General features: G+C 39.7%; 1 protein-coding gene and 1 pseudogene across 8 annotated transcripts in view; both read left to right on the top strand.

The window, feature by feature from the left end:
* The window catches only part of ERBIN (erbb2 interacting protein), a 148,964-nt gene that overhangs the window by 41,378 nt on the left and 88,915 nt on the right, over positions 1 to 18,671 (top strand). For all 8 annotated transcript variants that reach the window (XM_055367653.2, XM_019013532.4, XM_019013535.4 and 5 more), the window contains exon 2: positions 15,956 to 16,003. The gene's annotated coding sequence lies outside the window, so the exon portion shown is untranslated. The remainder of the gene's footprint in view (positions 1 to 15,955; positions 16,004 to 18,671) is intronic.
* On the top strand, positions 8,959 to 15,940 carry LOC129528084 (T-cell leukemia/lymphoma protein 1B-like; annotated as a pseudogene).

The raw sequence follows: 18,671 nt of genomic DNA, 5'->3' as shown, positions 1-18,671 counted from the left end.
GATGATAAATCTAAATTGGTTGAGGTGTAATGAAAAAGGCAACCAGGTGTCTAGAAGTGACTGTGACAATTGCAGATTTATCTTGTTTGTGCATGCTGGTTTTTTTTTTTTCAGTGTTCAAAGCCTGTATTGCATCAGGTTTTCAGGTTTAGATTTCCTAAATTTGGAACACAAAGTTCCCTTTTTAGAAGAATAGGTATTGAGCCCTTGAGCATGGGTAGAAAGATAGAGACAGAGTGATTTGCAAAATAATGGAGGATCATATTTATATCTGAATTTTCACTTATTTGAACTTTCAGATATCAGCTCAAAAGCTTTGGTATAAGTAAAGTATATTAATGAGACTCCTTGGATGAAAGTAACTGAAACCAGTAAAACTAAGGTAATAAGGATGTAATAGTTTCTTATGGACACTCAACAGCTAGAATGCAGTTAGTCTCAGAAAAGAATTAGAACAAATAACTGGAAGGCCATCAGGAGTCCAAAACCATCACTCTTTTATATTTTATATTTTATTTTTCTCTCTTCAGATGAGCATTCTCTATGTCCATATGGTAGAAGGCGGCAGCTCCATAGATTATGGCTTCAGATGTTACAGTTCCGCTAAATGCAGGGACAGACTTGCTATCTTTCAGTCCCACTTACATATCCTGGGGAGAGAGCAAATGATTGACTGGCTTGAGTCAGGTGCCCGTTCCCTTTCCAATCTGCTCCATCTAGGAGGGCAGTGTTACCTGGTACCAAAATAGATGTTAGAGGGCCACCCCTTTCCAAAGGGAGAATAGCTCTTACAACAGGGCTTCTATATTGTGCAGGTTGTTTATTCCACATGCTGCTTGCCAAGCTGTATGCCTATTAAGGGCTGCAGTTTTAAAATTTGTACAAAGGTGCTTTATGGATTTGTGGTAACCTTTTCTCAGAGAAAGGAGGAGTCATTGTGAATTGGGGGGCTATTCCAAGAGGTCTGCTATGTCATTTTTGGGGGATATTTATTGTCCATCTTAGTATTGCCAGACTCTCAGCATTGAAATATTAGATTGTCTCTCACCCTTGGGCCATGGAGTTTTATTGCAGCAAAAACAAAAATCCATATGTATATAAGTGTTTTCTCAATAGGTATATTGACAGTGGACTTACTATGATGTGGAGCTTTGACATTTGTGGACCTGCTGCGGTGTCCTTACACTCATTGAGAACCATTGATGTTATGCAAATGCTATTAAACTTTGCATCTAAGACTTAGTTATTTGTCCTGTGACCTTTGATTGTATTTCAACATGCATAAAATACCTTAGAGAGATGGGGAGTGCCATGTATGTGAATGAACTTGGCACTAAGCACCCCGTAGTTTCTACAGAAAAATTTAAAGAATATTTGTTACTTAAAATTAAGCACTTTCAAAATAATGTTTGGTTAAGTAGAAGCTTAAATTTTTGTTTTTCTTCTTTTCCTCTCCATATCTGTTATACTATTTCACTTACAAAATAAATCTTCAGCCTTAAGGGATGTTTGGGATAGTTTTACAGGATTATGGATTTTATTCCTAAAATAGATCTGAATGCTACAAAAAGTGAAACTTTTTAAAGATAAGATTGTCATCAAGTGGTGGTATTTTAAAGCTTTACTTATAAGCGGTAATAATTAACCTTTGAAAATCCTGCTGTAATAAGGTGTTGAGAGTGATCTAGCTTTCTTTGGAAGGTTTTTGGTGTTCCTAATCATTCCCAGCCTAAATTAACCCCAAGGAAAATGAGAACTTCAACCTGACGTCTCATTGTTTTGCCAATTCCTACGTTTTTTTCGGTTACCTTTTGGTTCTTTTATTTCTGTTCCTTCTGTTCAGTTTAGGGGAAAGAATAAACTTATAAAGAAATTCACCTTAAGAAATTAGGGCCTTGTCAGATATACACCATGGAATACTATGCAGCCATAAAAAAGGATGAATTCATGTCCTTTCTAGGAACGTGGATGAAGCTGGAAACCAACATTCTCAGCAAACTATCCCAAGAACAAAAAACCAAACACCACATGTCATAGGTGGGAATTGAACAGTGAGAACACTTGGACACAGGAAGGGGAACATCACACACTGGGGCCTGTTGTGGGGTGGGGGGAGCGGGGAGGGAAAGCATTAGGAGATATACCCAATGTAAATGACGAGTTAATGGGTGCAGCACACCAACATGGCACATGTATACATATGTAACAAACTTGCACGTTGGGCACATGTACCCTAGAACTTAAAGTATAATAAAAATAAAATAATAAAATAAATTAAAAAAAGAAATTAGGGCATTGTCTCTTCCAGATTAATTTGCATTTTAATAGAGGATGTATGAAGAGGGACCAGAAGAAATAACTAATGGTGGAATTTCATGCGCTGTGGCACTCACATCTAGGATTCTCAAATCAGGTCATGCTTTTCAGCAGGTCTGGTTCAGTTTCTAGGGCAGTAGACACACTGCATAAAAACATTTTACTTATAGTCACTTTCACTTAAAATACCACTTGAAGAACCGAAGAAGTAATTAGTGTATTGAATTGGGTAGGTGGAATGAGGAGTCAGTAGTGTAGTAAGGCAAAAGGCCTCACCTGAACAAAGGATTTGATTCAGTAGTAAAGTTGTATAAAGGCAAATTGGGAATAGATTAAGGAGGTTTGGGGATTAAGAAATGTTTTTTAGGTTTTTAAAGGGGAAAGGGAGATAGTAAAATAAATGATTTTAAGGAAAAAAATTAGGTGCTGACTAAATAGAATTAGGGAATCAGTTTGGAATCTATTGTGCTAATACATAAAAGTGAGCTGAGGCCAGGTGCTGTGACTCATGCTTGTAATTCCAGCACTTTGGGAGGCTGAGGCTGGGGGATTGCTTGAGGCCAGGAGTTTGAGACTAGCCTGGGCAACATAGCGAAACTCCATCTCTACAAAATAAAAACTAAAAAAATAACCCTGATGTGGTGGTGCACACATGTAGTGCCAGCTACTTGAGAGTACCCTTGGGCCATGGAGTTTTATTGCAGCAAAAACAAAAATCCATATGTATATAAGTGTTTTCTCAATAGGTATATTGACAGTGGACTTATTATGATGTGGAGCTTTGACATTTGTGGACCTGCTGAGGTGTCCTTACACTCATTGAGAACCATTGATGTTATGCAAATGCTATTAAACTTTGCGTCTAAGACTTCTTATTTGTCCTGTGACCTTTGATTATTAGAAAGCAAGCATAGGTTGGTAGTGAGGCAGAGGTAATGCCTATAGAGGCAGTGCTGCTCCTGTATCATACTGGATGGATAAAAGCTCACGTCTCATCCTATCTGGAGAGAATTTTCAGAGACCATCTATACGCTTCTTGGGAGGTTTAAGTAGATTGATCCCCTGTTATCTTTAGGGATGACATTGATAGTATACTACTCCTTATATTGGCTTTTCTTCCATCCCCGTCTTAACTCTTCCTGCTCCTGTAGATCATTCTCTAGACAGACTGCTTTTACTCAGGTTCTTACCTCAGCCATTGCTTTTGGGAGAACCCAAACTAAGACAGCAGTCATTAGAGTACTTAGTATTTAAAAGGTAGATAAGAGTTCGGGAATTGAAACTGGATGATCACCAAAAGTGTGAGTATATATAGAAAAGAAGGCCAAGATATACGTTCTTTGTATCATTAGGAATGTGTTAAGAGGTTGGCATAAAGAGGAGCAACTAGCAAAGGAAACTGAGGTTTGACCAGTGGTATAGGAACAAAACTAGGAGGATGTGTGGTGTGCTGGAAGCTAAATGAAGAAATCTCGTAAAGTAAGGGGAAGCGATGCTACTAAGAAAGCAAGGGGGAGAAGTGAATTTAGATTGTCTATTGAATTTATTTTATTTAGTTATTTATATTTGAGGTGGAGTCTCGCTCTGTTGACCTGGATTGCAGTGATGTGATCTTGGCTCACTGCAACCTTTGCCTCCTGGGTTCAAGCAATTCCCCTGCCTCAGCCTCTGGAATAGCTGGGATTACAGGCATGTGCCACGATGCCCAGCTGATTTTTGTATTATTGGTAGAGACAGGATTTCACTATGTTGGCCAGGCTGGTCTCAAATTCCTGACCTCAAGTGATCTGCCTGCCTCGGCCTCCCAAAGTGCTGGGATTACATGCGTGAGCCACCACATCCAGCCATATTTTTTAATTTTTGCAATGGAGTCTCACTCTGTCACCCAGGCTGTAGTACAGTGGCGCAATCTCGGCTCACTGCAATCTCCACCTCCCAGGTTCAAGCGATTCTCTTGCCTCAGCCTCCCGAATAGCTGGAATTACAGGTGCCCGGCATCACGCCTGGCTAATTTTTGCATTTTTAGTAGAAACGGGCTTTCACCACGTTGGCCAGGCTGGTTGTGAACTCTTGGCTTCAAGTGATTCACCTGCTTTGGTCTCCCACAGTGCTGGGATTACAGGTGTGGGCCACTGCGCCCGGCCAGATTGTCTATTGAATTTAGATGTTTTAAGAACCGTTTTTCTTGAAATGATGGGGACGAAAGTGTGATTGGAGTGGATTTAGGAACACTTGATAGAATAATTGAAGTCAGTGCATGTGGACAACTTGTTTGAGGAATTTTTCTGTAAAAGGCAGCAGAGTAATGGGTTGGTAGCTGTAGAGAGAGATGTAGTTTCAGGAGAGATTCTTTTTTAAGATGAGAGACAAAATACACCTGCTTGGTATAGCATATTGCTGTGTGTGGTCACAATCAGTTTAGAGTATTTTAGCCTGTTTCTCTTTGTAAGGATAGACTTAATATTCCCCATCATAATTAGGGTTCTTTCTAGTTAATTTGACTGCCTTTTTCTGTTTCCATTTAGGGCTCCCTAAGTCATGCATAATGAATTCATGGAGGAAAAGAAGTTGTTACAAGTTACTAGGAGAAACAAAGGTGATTGGGAAGTACTCTGGCATAGACATAAACATGAGGAAGTGAAGTGGTGGAATACCTGTGGGGAAATTAATCCTGCTACAGGATCGTATCTTATGGGGAAGAGTTTAGAATCCAGTCAAGACTGTATGAGAGGCTGGGCACAGTGGCTTACACCTATAATCCCAGCACTTTGGGAAGCTGAGGTGCTTGGATCACTTGAGGCCAGGAGTTTGAGACCATCTGGCCAACATGGTGAAACCCCCATCTCCATTAAAAATACAGAAATTAACTATATGTAGTGGCATACACTTGTAATCCCAGCTACTGTGGAGGCTGAAGCATGATAATTGCTTGAACCCAGGAGGCAGAGGTTGCAGTGAGCTGAGATCGCACCACTGTACTCCAGCCTGGGTGACAGAATGAGAGCGTCTCACCCAAAAAAAGATTATATGAGAAAGCTATTTCTAGGTTTGAAACAATGTCATGATTTAATTTCCCTGTCATATTAAGCAACAGCTTTGTGAATATACATATTTGTGATCTGTATTGTCACAAATGTCTTTTTGCACACCTTTTATTGACCTATTGTTGAAAATAGCCAAGTCAACTCTATGCTAGGAACAGGTGAAATTTACCCACAGACTTCCAGTCTTTATTTTATGCAGTTTCACCTTTTCCAAGTATTGTTATGAGCCTATATTGAGCTGTTTTCTTTCCTTATTCTCTCCCACCTTTTCCTTCAGATTATAGAATGGTCTAATGTCAGTTTTTCATAGTTAATTCTGTCTGAGATGTTGGCATTTGTAGTCATATTTCTAATTGTGGAATGAACGACTTTTTCTGTTGAAAAAAAAATGAGGCTCTCTTGTTTCCTAAGTTACATCAGTCCTGCTACACTGAGATGGAAGAGGATTCCACAGATTCTTCTACCTTGATCTACACTTTATAAAATAGGGCTAGCAAAAATTGGTGGACTCAAGGAAGCCTTAGTGATCTGAATTTCAGAAATAACAAGAGTTCTGTGTAGGTGAATGTGGCAGTTTGCCCGCCTGGGGGCAGGTGCCTGGTATCAGTATAGGCGGATAATATGGAGAGGCATTGAAGGGATAGGATAAAGGCATTCAAGAATTAGGATCCTTGAATGACAGTGTGGGCTTTAGGGAAGATGTGGGACTCTGACAGAGCCTCAAAGGCAAAAATCAAATAATTAAGCATGATACTTGGGTCTGTCTTTCCGTGTTACATTTTGCCAAGAAGTCGCAGGAGAGGAGAGGATTGAAAGCATAAAGAAATCATGTAGTCCTGCAAATTCAAGGAGTGCTTGGAATTTGGGACCCTGTTGGACTTGAATCTGAAGGTAAACTGAACCAAAAAATATTTGGAACTGCAACCCAAGCTTCTACTACCTCAGATTTGATAAGATCGAAAAGGTGGCTGTGGGTCGGTGATGGGGAGGTTGGGATTTGGGCTGATTATAGATGAATTGAGTCTAATTAAAGCTGCTGCCAGCTCAAATGGACTCTACTAGAAATCTGAATTTCCATCCTTTATCCTGGGAGAAGTAGAAGGACCTTACACTCCCTGGGAAATAACACTTAAAACAATATTATAGTGGGGCGTGGTGGCTTATGCCTGTAATCCTAGCACTTTGAGAGGTGGAAGCAGGAGGATTGCTTTAGCCCAGGAGTTCAAGACCAGCCTGGGCAACATAGTGGGACCCTGTCTCCACAAAAAATAAAAAACTGCTGACTGTGGTGGTGGTGCATGCCCGTAGTCCCAACTATTTGGGAGACTGAGGTTGGGGATTACTTGAACCTGGGAGGTTGAGGCTGCAGTGAGCTGAGGTTGTGCCAGTGCACTTCAGCCTGGGTGACTGAGACCCTGTCTGGAAAAAAACCCGCAAACCAAATGAATAAAAATTATACTGAATTTCTGACTATTACCTTACAGTGTCTAGAATATTATAAAATAAATGAAACATACAAAGACATGGAAAAGGGTGATTGTATAGGCTTACAGATGACCCAATTATTGGAATTAGGAGAAAAGAACATTAAGGCAATTGGCAGGATAATATACGGGGAATTGGGTATTTTCAGGTGAGTAATGGACATGCCAAAAAACCAAATGCATATTCTGGAACTGGAAAATAGAATATCTTAAATTTTAAAAATTGATCAAATAGCCTTTATAGCAGTTCTATGATAAGAAATAAAGACAGAAGGAAATGGTAAATGTGTGAATAAATATGAAAGTTTATCTTCTAGTTTTTAAATTTATATCGATGATGGTGGATAGCACAAAGACAAAAATAACAATGTATTATCGAATTTATAGTATGTATCAGTAAAATATAAGAGCACAAAAGTTGGAAGTAAATATGCACATACTCTTTTATAGTACTTAGGTTATATGTGAAATGGTGTAATATCATTTGAAAATGGGCTATGATGAATGAAGAATGCATATTGTAATTTCTAGAGCAACCAAAAATGTAGGATAGCTAAAAGTCCATAAAAGGAGGTAAAATGGAGTAAAAGGAAAACTTTATTAGAAGGTAAGAAAAGAGGAACAAAGAACAAATAGAAAATAAATATGATACTGGGTGTGGTGGCTCACACCTGTAATCCCAGTGCTTTGGGAGGCCAAGGCAGGGGGATCACTTGAGGTCAGGAGTTCGAGACCAGCCTGGCCAACATGGGGAAACCCTGTCTCTACTAAAAACACAAAAATTAGCTGGGTGTGGTGTTGGGTGCAGTGTCGGGTGCCTGTAGTCCAAGCTACTCAGGAGGCTGAGGCAGGAGAATCGGGTGAACCTGGGAGGTGGAGGTTGCAGTGAGCCGAGATCATGCCACTGCACTCCAGCCTGGATGACAAAGCAAGACTCAGTCTCAAAAAAAAACAAAAACAAAGCAAAAATAAATAATAATGTGATAGTTTTAAGTTGTCATAGCAATAATTACATAAAATATGAAAGATCTAAGCCCACCATTAAAACATAGAAATTGTCAAATTTGATTTCTAAAAGGACCCAACATTATGCTTCCTACAAATGGGTACTTGAAATGTAAAGACATTTGGTTAAAAGTAATTGATGGAAAATGTATACTATATTAACACTAATCAAGAGAAAGCTCCTATGACTATCGTGACATCAGGCAAAATACTAAAAGACAAGGATTACTAGCAGGAAAAAAAAAACCTCGTAATGTGAGAAGGATCCATTCACCAAGAAGATATGAGCCCTAAATATCTATTCACTGTATAATGGATCTCCAACATACATGAAATAAATATAAAAGAATAGACAAATTTACAACTATAGTTAAGAGATGCCTATACTTTTCGATAACTTACAGAAACAGCCATAAATTGGTAAGGCTATAGAAGATTTGAACACAACTGTCAACCAATTTTATCTAATTGACATTTGTAGAACATTATACCCAAGAGAGGCAGTATGTGACATTCATGTACATGTGGAACCTCTCACTAAGAATTATGTGGGGCGTCAAAAGTCTCAACATATTTCAAAGGCTTGAAATGATAGTACTGTTCTGTTGACTGCATTGGAATTACATAGAAATCAGTAACAAAATGAGGTTTGGTAGATTACCAAATATTTTGAAATTAAGGAAGTCAATTTTGAACAACCCATCAGTAAACGAATAAATCAAATGGAAAATTAGAAAGGACATTAAATAAATTCAGCAAAAGACAACATCAAAATTATTAAATGCAGTGCTTAAATTATTAAAGTAGTACTCAGATAATTTATATCTTTAAAGTTTAATGAAGAAACAAGGATTAGAAAGTTTTATTCTAAGGACAGAAAAAGAAATTCAGAATAAGTGAAAGGCAGAAAATATAGAGAAGAAAGCAGAAATCAATGAAACAGAAAGCATACTCTAAGAAAATGAACAAAATATAACATTTCCTCTTTGAAAAGATCAATACAATTGATAAACCTCTAGCAAGATTGACTGAGGAGAATAAAAAAATCCTCAGATTACTGGTATAAAAAATGAGGGACGTGCTTATGGTACAGATTCTATAGCTGTTACAAGGATAAAAAGGAAATAACTATTTAAAAATTTTGTTTTAGTTATTTTTAAACAAAAAAAAACAATTGTTTTAGGTATCTGTTTCTGTGTTAAGAATCTCTCCACCACTTGGCTTAAAACGATAGCAGTTGACTATTTCTCTGAATTATGTGAATCAGCATGTGGTCTTTTATCTCAGGCTTCTTTGTGGCATTGTATTCTCAGGGCAGCATTCAAAGAAGGTAAAGGTGGACTTTGCAAATCATGAGGCATAGGGACTGTCACTTGCCCAACAAAACTTATGCTGCATTGAGTTGATGTAAACAAGTCACAAGGCCTGCCCAAATTCATGGGGTTGGGGGAATAGATTCTATCGCATGATTTTAGGTGGTGTAAAACACTCTGGCCATGTTTTTCAGTCTACAGTGGTTAAGTCAGAAATAGTGAAGTCTGAGATTTTACCCTATTTACAAGCTAAAAAGTTAAGCCTGCCAGAAAACAGAATACCTTTAGATTAGAGACAAAGAGAGATTATTACCACAAAAGCAGTGAACTAGAGCAATGTCTTGTGTCAGTTCTTTGAGCCTTAATCTTCACAGGGTGACATACTGAAAGTCCTGTAGTACCTGCTCATGCAGTAGTGTATGTTACAGGAGAAGAACCCCAAATTGGAAAACCTGATCTTATTTAGGACTACTGGTAACCTGTCCATCCTCTCCTCTGGAGTATAAGCAAATCTTTTCTGGGGAGGGGAAGGTGGGACTTTCTGAATCTTGCTTAGTGTTATTATCCTAGAATGTCTCTATACAAACACCTTATGTAAATGACATTGCTCAGAGGACTGAGAACATGCAGGAATGTGAAATGTTTATGGAGAATTGTCTTTCAACACAGTGTACTCTTGATCACAGTAATTTGCCTTCCTCTCATATACAAAATTTGATCACTCTTCCAAAAGTCTTATTCCATTAGAGTATGAGGCTTGATGATCTGTCTCATCAAAATAAGATGTAGATACAGATAAGGTTCCTCAATGCCATTTGTAATTAGAAAAATGCAAAATAAAAACCAGATACTGCAATTACATAGGCCAAAATTAAGAAAGACTGACAGTACCAAGTGTTGGTGAGAATGTAATTGGAATTCTGTTTGCTGGGAGTGTTAAATAATAAAACCACTTCGTAAGACAATAGTTTTGAGTAGAATTAAATTACTTATAGACTATGACTCAGCAGTTTCATTCTCATATATTTACCTATGAGAACAGAAGCGTGTGTTCTTATAACGCTTGTACACAAATGTACTTTTATTCAGGACAGGCTGTCTTGGTCAGGATGTTGACTGGGAAGGGGCAAGTGTGAACCTTGTAGGGTGATGGAAATGTTACATGTCTTGATTCCTGCTGGTTATATGATTGTATTTCTCTACCATCTATACTCTTAGAATGTGTTCATTATGCAAATTGTATCTAAAAATACAAAAATGGAAAATTTGCAAATGTAAGGATTCCTTGGTAACTTCAGTGTATATGTCTACCACTTAATTGCACAGTAATACATTTTTAGACATGTTTAGGCTAACTATAGTTTGATATAAAATTTTAACACTGTTCATATTGAAATAATACCCAGGTTTCTTCTTGATCAGAATTAGGCTGATGGGACCAGACATTGATGTTGATCTTCTAGTTATAAGTATGATCTAGCCATCAGCATCTTTTCCTTATTTCTTGTATATGTTGTAGGCATATCACATTTTATATATATTTAGTTTTTGACTGTTGTCCTTATAAACGCTCTTACACAGCGTTTATAATTTTTTCGTTACTTAAGTTCAAAAACTTTTTTTTACTCTTCTTACCTTCCTATCTTTATTCTTTTTCATATTATTATTTTAATTGTTTACTATTTATGTACTTATCAGTAAGGGGTTAATAATGTTCATAAAATGCCTTGGAACTAAGCACAAATATACCAAATACAGATTAGCAACATTGTGATAACTATGATTAAACTAAATGATCTTACACAACCACTAAATACCATCTAATAGGTGTGGGCATGCCTGAGGAGGCTTTGTTTTACATTTTTACAAAATGAGATATTGCACCACATAAGATGGCTCTTAAATCCAGCCGAGTATACATGTGTGCCTCCAGGCGACCCCAGAGTGCAGCCTTGCCATGGCCTCCAAAGCTTCTCCGCATCTCAGGGCACCCCCCCAACTGTCTGGATCTGGAGGCCTGGCATCTATGAGGATGACAAGGGGAGGACCTGGGTGACTGTGGTTGTGCGCCTCAGTCCCCTGCACAGAGAAAGGGCCGGGTGCTCAAGCTCCCAGGGCAGCACATATGAACCTAGCATCACAGTGCACATGTGGCAGATGCCAGTGCACACCCGGGAGCCACTGTCCCCCAGCCAGCTGCCCTTCTCCCACCTGCTCCCCGTGTGGCAGCTCTACCCCAAGAGGAGGTACCAAGCAGCAAATTCCAGTTTCTGGGAAATAGTGGACCAGATCGTCTCCATGGAGCAGCTGGTCCTAACATATTGGCCGGCAAGGAATAACTGACGTTGGGAGTGGCTGGCCCTGCCGGCCCTGACTCCTCTGGCCTCATGTCTCTTCGGGCCCCCTCAGTGAGGATCTTTGTGTACTTGCTATTCCGTTTGCACACCCAGCATGGCCTCCTTGCAGGCAGGAGGCAGTGGGGCCCCTGCCCACTCAGCTTCTCTCATTTTCTTCACTTATCAGTCTTGTCCTGTTCCACTCAGATCTACACTGAGGGCAGTTGCCCTGGATGGGCTTCACTAGGGGCCCCATCTGTGCACTGGGCCCGTTTCCCCTGCTGGCTGCAAGCCATGGGTTCTCTTTCTCCTCTCTGCCCCTCATGCTGACCTTCTAGATGCCACTCCCAAATCCCCTTCACTCCATACCCACCAGGCTTCATGCCCAGCCAGGCCTCTGGCACCCTCAGTGCAGCCCATGATTGGGAACTCACCATCAGCAGTCAGTGGCTCGGTTTAAGAGAGGGCCGCAGAGGGAACTGGGTCTGGATGTGGACTTGGATGCCCTGTGGGTATCAGTTCTGCTGACACTTTGGCCTGAAATAGATAAAGTGCTGAGCAAGCAGTGTGTGCAGGAGCCTCAGTAAGTCCATCTGCACAGTGGGGAGCCTGGAGGGATGGGTTTGGCCTATGCTTCTGCTTGTTCAGTCTTTCAGCTCACAGCGGGGTGCTAATCCATGAAGGTGACCTCGCAGTACTGGTTAATTAAACTTTATTGCTCACTGAAAAAAAAAAAAAATCTAGCCAGGTATGTCTTGTGATCTCTTTAGGTAAATAGAAGATGTGCTATATTTAAAAAAAAAAAACACCTTTATATTGATTTTACTTTTCAATTTTTATAGTAATTCTCAAACTGAGACTTTTGTCAAAACAATCTCAAGTAGTGGATGGGGAAGGCTAAATAATAGTGGCTATGGTATAGATGAAAGAAGATTGACCATGCATTGATTATTGTTGAAACTGTGTTGGAAAAAGGAATCACATGACATTTTTTTGTTGTTGGCTTGAGGCGGAGTCTCGGTCTGTCGCCCAGGCTGGAGTGCAGTGGCGCAATCTTGGCTCACTCCAGCCTCTGCCTCCCAGGTTCAAGCAATTCTCTCGCCTCAGCCTCTTGAGTACTGGGATTACAGGTGCGCACCACCATGCCCAGTTAATTTTTGTATTTTTAGTAGAGATAGGGTTTCACCATGTTGGCCAGGCTGGTCTCAATCTCCTGACCTTGTGATCCACCTGCTTCAGCTTCCCAAAGTGCTGGGATTACAGGCGTGAGCCACCACGCCCAGCCCAACATTTTGTTTAAGACAAAGAATTTTGAGTTTTATACTGTACCTTTCACTAAATCAGAATCTCTAGGGAGAGGGTATAGTATCTGTATTTTTCAAAAATAACGAGTGAATATTAACTAGCTAGTTGCAATTACAGCCAAGATTTGTTTTTCTTTCTCATGAGCAGCTTTTTAAATTGGTGGCAAAGTTTACTAGGGCTGTCTATGAATGGTTGCCCAAATCCTACTTATGAAAATTATCAATGAGCTCCTCTCTTTCTCTACTAGATTATTTCTATCTATCTGTCTGCAAATCTGCTGTTGTATCTCTTCATTCATATTCGAGTCCGGCAACTACTTGATCTTTCTGATGTTTTATATAGCAAAACTACGTGAGTTGTCGATTCTAGTTCTTCTGTTCTTTCTTGAATCCCTTCCAAATAGTGTTTTGCCCCACCAACTAGAGGTGGTTTTGTCAAGATAATCAATGACTTTCACATTAATACACAGTGGCCATTCTAAGTCCTTATTAACAGAGTTGATAACATCTTCCTCCTTGAAACTTTTTTTTTTCCACCTGGCGTTTAGAATATCACACTTTTTCTCTTGGAGTGGAGTGTTTCTTTTGCCTCACTTGACTGCTTCTCTTCAGTGTCCTTTGCTGGTCATCTATAATGTTTTGGGGCTCAGCCATCAAACTTGTTCTCTTTTTCTGTCTGCCCTCCTGCCCTTGATGATCTCATCTTATTTCATTGCTTTAAATATCATCTATAAGCAGATGACTTTCAAATTTATATCCACAGCTTGGATCTCTTCCCACATCTCTGAATGCCTATATCCAGCTGCTTACTCAGTGTCCTACTCAGATATCTTTCAAGTATTTCAAAGTAAAGTTTTTGAATACAAACATCTCTCTTCTCTCTGCCTTGCTCCTACCATGGTCTTACTCCATTTCAGTTTAGTGGCAGTTCCATTCCACCAGACTGTCATGTCTGTGGGAGTGTGTATGAGTGACAGAAGATTTGGTGGCCAGCTTTGCTTGCTGTACACACAGCTTTGTTGTTGTTGTTGTTTTTTGTGGCTTGCAGTATATGTAGAATTCTTAGAGAACGTTAAACACACACATTAAACACGTTAGTCCTATACCATTTGGCATAGCGACAAATAGTTTGATGTATTTAGGGCAATTCTGAAATTCTGAAACACATAAATGGATATTACTCTCAGTTTTTAAGAAAAAGATGATTTATGATATATGTACTTTTTATTAAGAGTATTATTTTGTGTTTTAGGCTGTCTCACTTTGGAATGTGTTGGCTGCAAGTAAAGAAAACATAGCAATAGTTTAAGCAAATAAGGGAATTAGTTTTCCCGCATACCAAGAAATCCAGAAATAGAGAATAGTTAGCATTAATTCAGCTGCTTAGCAATGCTGTTTGAAACCCCAGCTTGTTTTGTTTTTTTCCTCTGTCAGTCTTATTTATTGGCTGGTTATTAATCCTCATGCTTGTTGACTTACGGTAATAGGATGGTTGTTGCAGCACTAGATAGTGTGTACACATACAAGGCTAGAAAAATGGGAGAGTGGTGGTGTCAGACGTATTTGCTCCCTTTTATCAGGAAAGCAAATGTTTTTCCAGAATTAACCGGCACTTCACCCCCAAAGCAGACTTCAGAATATAAGTCTTTGATTTTCACTGTGTTACCCATTTCTTGTTTACCCCTCCAGGCATGGGAAGCTCAAAAGTGGTAACTGAGCTGGGCGCCTTACTGCCCTGAATAGTCTAGAGTCTTGAAAGGAAGGCCAGGTCACACCTGTAAACCCAGCACTTTGGGAGGCTGAATTGGGTGGGAGGATTGCTGAGCCAGGAGTTTGAGACCAGCTTGGGCAACATAGTGAGAGACTGTCTACAAACACACACACACATGCGTGCACGCACACACACACACGAAAAAAGAAAGGTTAGCTGGGTGTGGTGGTGCACGCTTATAGTCCCAGCCACTCAAGAGGCTAAGGCAGGAGAATCCTTTGAGCCCAGGAGGTTGAGGCTGAAGTGAGCCATGATTGTGCCACTGCGTTCCAGCCTGGGTGACAGAGCAAGACCCTGTCTCAAAAAAAAGTCCAGGTGTGGTGGCTCACGCCTGTAATCCCAGAACTTTGGGAGGCCAAGGTGGTTGTATCACTTGAGGTCAGGAGTTTGAGACCAGCCTGGCCAATATGGCAAAACCCCGCCTCTCTAAAGAGTTAGCCAGGTGTTGTGGTGCACACCTGTAATCCCACCTACTCGGCAGGCTGAGGCAGGAGAATCGCTTGAACCCAGGAAGTGGAGGTTGCAGTGAGCTGAGATTGTACTACTGTACTCCAGCCTGGGCAACAGAGTGATACGTCTCCAAAAAAAAAAAAAAATCTTAGAAGGGAAAATAAATCCCATAAACAATTAACAGTGCCTGCCACATAGAACTATGAAAAACTACTAAAATATAATTGGCCATTCGAGTTTATTTGCTTGGAAAATTATTTCTCAGTAAGTTCAAATTAATGGCATTTTAATGGTAGGTGAAAGAGTATTTATATAATGAGGGCTCTCAAGAGTTTATAAATGTATGAAGACTATCCACTATAAAGATAGCCATTTGGCTGGGTGCAGTGTCTCACGTTTGTAATCCCAGCACTTTGGGAGACTGAGGTGGGAGAATTGCTTAAGGCCAGGAGTTCAAGACCAGCATGGCCAACATAGTGAGACCCTGTCTCTAAAAAAATTTTTAAAAATTAGCTGCGTATGGTGGTATACACCTGTAGTCCTAGCTTCTCAGGAGGCTGAGGTGGGAGGATTGATTGAGCCCAGGAGTTTGAGGCCGCAGTCAGTCATGTTTGTGCCATTGGGCTCCAGTCTAGGTGACAGAGTGAGACCCAGTCTCTTAAAAAAAAAAAAAAAAAGCTAGTCATTTATTTAGAAGCTGGTAAATATGTGTGTGTGTGTGTGTGTGTGTGTGCATACACTTGTGTGTGTGTTTTTAAGAGGCTAATATTTTGGTTTGACTATTTGGTCTTAACTGTTTTCAGTTTACAGAGGTTAATTTTTGAGAAGTTTAATTTGACTTTTATGTAAATTAGATATTTAAAGAGATGTTCCTTAAAGTCATAAAGATCCATTTTTATTGTTAATTTTGGTTCTTTTTTTGCTTTCCATAGAATGTTGGCTCAATTAAGAAACATCAGGGAGATAAATTCAACCCAGTGGTAAGTAACTTCAATTTCTTTTGGTAGAAAGTTTTCAGCAGCCAGTTGCAGTGGCACATGCCTCTAGTCCAGCACTTGGGGAGGTCAGTGCAGGAGTTTGAGACCAGCCTGGGCAACATGGCGAAACCCCCATCTCTGTAGAAATTACAAAAATTAGCCGGGCATGGTGGCTGGTGGCATGGTAGTACCCTTGGGAGGCTGAGGTGGGAGGATCGCTTGAGCCTGGGAGATCAAGGCTGCAGTGAGCCAAGATCGCACCACTGCACTCCAGCCTGGGCAACAGAGTGTGACCCTGTTTCCAAAAAAAAAAAAAAAAAAAAAAAATCTTATTATTGTGCTCATTTTCTGGGTCGACACTTTCTTCTTCGTTGTGATTAGAAGATTCTTATGTCTACAGTGTTACTTCTGATTTATAAAGTGGCTCTTCCTTATCACATACCTGAAATTCTAATGAGCAGTTCCCATGTTGATCAATTCAGTTCTGATCAGGCTAGGCTTTCTTCCTTTTGGATTATTTCCTTGTGTTATTCTGTAAAGGAGAATCAGTCTTTGGATACTGTTACTCATTTACTTCTCTTTCGTATGTTACTTTCCTCCTCTGCCCTCAAGAATTAAGGTTCTCAGCCTTTCTTATGAGTCAGCAGTTTTTAGTCTATACCACTTCCACTTGGAGGCCTATATAGATTTGGTGTTCATTTTTATATTGGCACCAGGCCCACTGAATTTGATCTGAGGTCTAAACCGCTGTCTTTGTAGTCTCTATTCACAGAAAGTTTTCCTTTGAGATTTCAACTCTGTTTAGCTTCCTAGAGCCCAATCTAATCTTCCTTTTCTGAATTCGTTCTCCTTTCAGAGAAGTTCTTCAATTTCTGTTTGTCTGTCTGCAACATGATTAGCTCTACAGAAAAAAAATCGGAAATTGTTATATCTCCATGAACAATTACTTGACCCTATAAATTGTCTTATATCTCAAGTGCCCTACATCTTTATATGTTATCTTTATATGTTTGGACCCAGTATGGTCCAGTGGCCATTAAGTGTTTACATGTGTGACTAATAAGCTGGATTTTTAATTTTATTTGATTTAGCTTTTAATACTAAGTTTAAATAGCCACATGTGTCTAGTGGCTACCATACTGGACATAGCAGATAGAATTCTTTCCCATTCTTAAGTGTCCTCCTAACTCAGTATCAGTTGTATTCTTAAAATGTCTAGAACAAGAAATTTTGTATTCATTTTTGGAATTTTTAAAATGATCTCATAAGCACATAGGTAAAATCTAAATTCTCTTCTGGCGATTAAAATCTTATTAGATGAACTGTTTATTTTTATTGATAAAATATGCCTTAATATAAACAAAGATTGTTACTAAGTAGTAAACTTTTATGGATATTTATTTGTTGACAGATTTTAGATGGAAACATTTAATGTTTGACATCTTAGTTTCTTTTTTTAAATTCTGAAGGAGGAGTATGTAGTGAAGATTTACTGATACTTGATTGTTTTAAGAACCTTCCTTCAAGTATGCATTATTATATATTGAGAAGCAGTATAGAAGAGCATGGACTCAGTTTCTTCATGGAAAAATGCAGATAACAGCACATATCTTAGAAAGTTGTAGTGACGATGGAATGAGAGGCTGCATATAGTTTATCTAAAGAACTTAGCACAGTGCCTGGTATAGAGTGACTGAGTAGGCCGAGTGCGGTGGCTCACGCCTGTAATCCCAGCACTTTGGGAGGCCAAGACGGGTGGATCATGAGGTCAGGAGATGGAGACCATCCTGGCTAACACGGTGAAACCCTGTCTCTACTAAAAATACAAAAAAAATTAGCCGGGCGTGGTGGCGGGTGCCTGTAGTTGCAGCTACTCGGGAGGCTGAGGCAGGAGAATGGCGTGAACCCAGGTAGCGGAGCTTACAATGAGCTGAGATCGCGCCACTGCACTCCAGCCTGGGAGACAGAGCAAGACTCCATCTCCAAAAAAAAAAAAAAAAAATTGTAGTGATGATGAAATGAGAGTCTGCATATAGTTTATCTAAAGAACTTACTTAGCACAGTGCCTGGTATAGAGTCATTGAGTAAGTATAGTCAAAAAAAAATTTTTTTTTTTTGAGACGGAGTCTCACTGTGTTGCTCAGGCTGGAGTGCAGTGGCACAATCACGGCTCACTGCAGCCTCCGCCTCCCGGGTTCAAGCAGTTATCCTGCCTCAGCCTCCCAAGTACCTGGGATTACAGGCACGCGCCACCACGCCTGGCTAATTTTTTTGTATAAAGATGGGGTTTCACCATGTTGGCCAGGCTGGTTTCGAACTCCTGACCTCAAGTGATCCGCCTTGGTCTCCCAAAGTGCTAGGATTACCGGTCTGAGCCACTGTGCCCAGCCTAGAATAATCACTTTTTTAAAAAAGATTGCAAGGGAAATACATATCTTATTCTTTGTCACTTTTAAAATATCATATAATATGAAGTAGAAGAATTAGAAGCAGTGCCTTGCGGATCCCTGTTACAGCTTGGGGCAAAAGGAAAAATCACTAATACCAGATCCTGTCTTTATTTTAACATTGGACATTTTGTTTATACATGGATTCTTTTTTAGTAATCTGTATTTTTAAAACATTATATTAAGATATTGTATTTATCTTGATTACTGAATTTTTTGATACC

The sequence above is a fragment of the Gorilla gorilla genome, chromosome 19, assembly GCF_029281585.2.
Source record: "Gorilla gorilla gorilla isolate KB3781 chromosome 19, NHGRI_mGorGor1-v2.1_pri, whole genome shotgun sequence".
Taxonomy (NCBI): Eukaryota; Metazoa; Chordata; class Mammalia; order Primates; family Hominidae; genus Gorilla; species Gorilla gorilla.
This window is presented reverse-complemented; position numbering and strand designations above follow the sequence as displayed.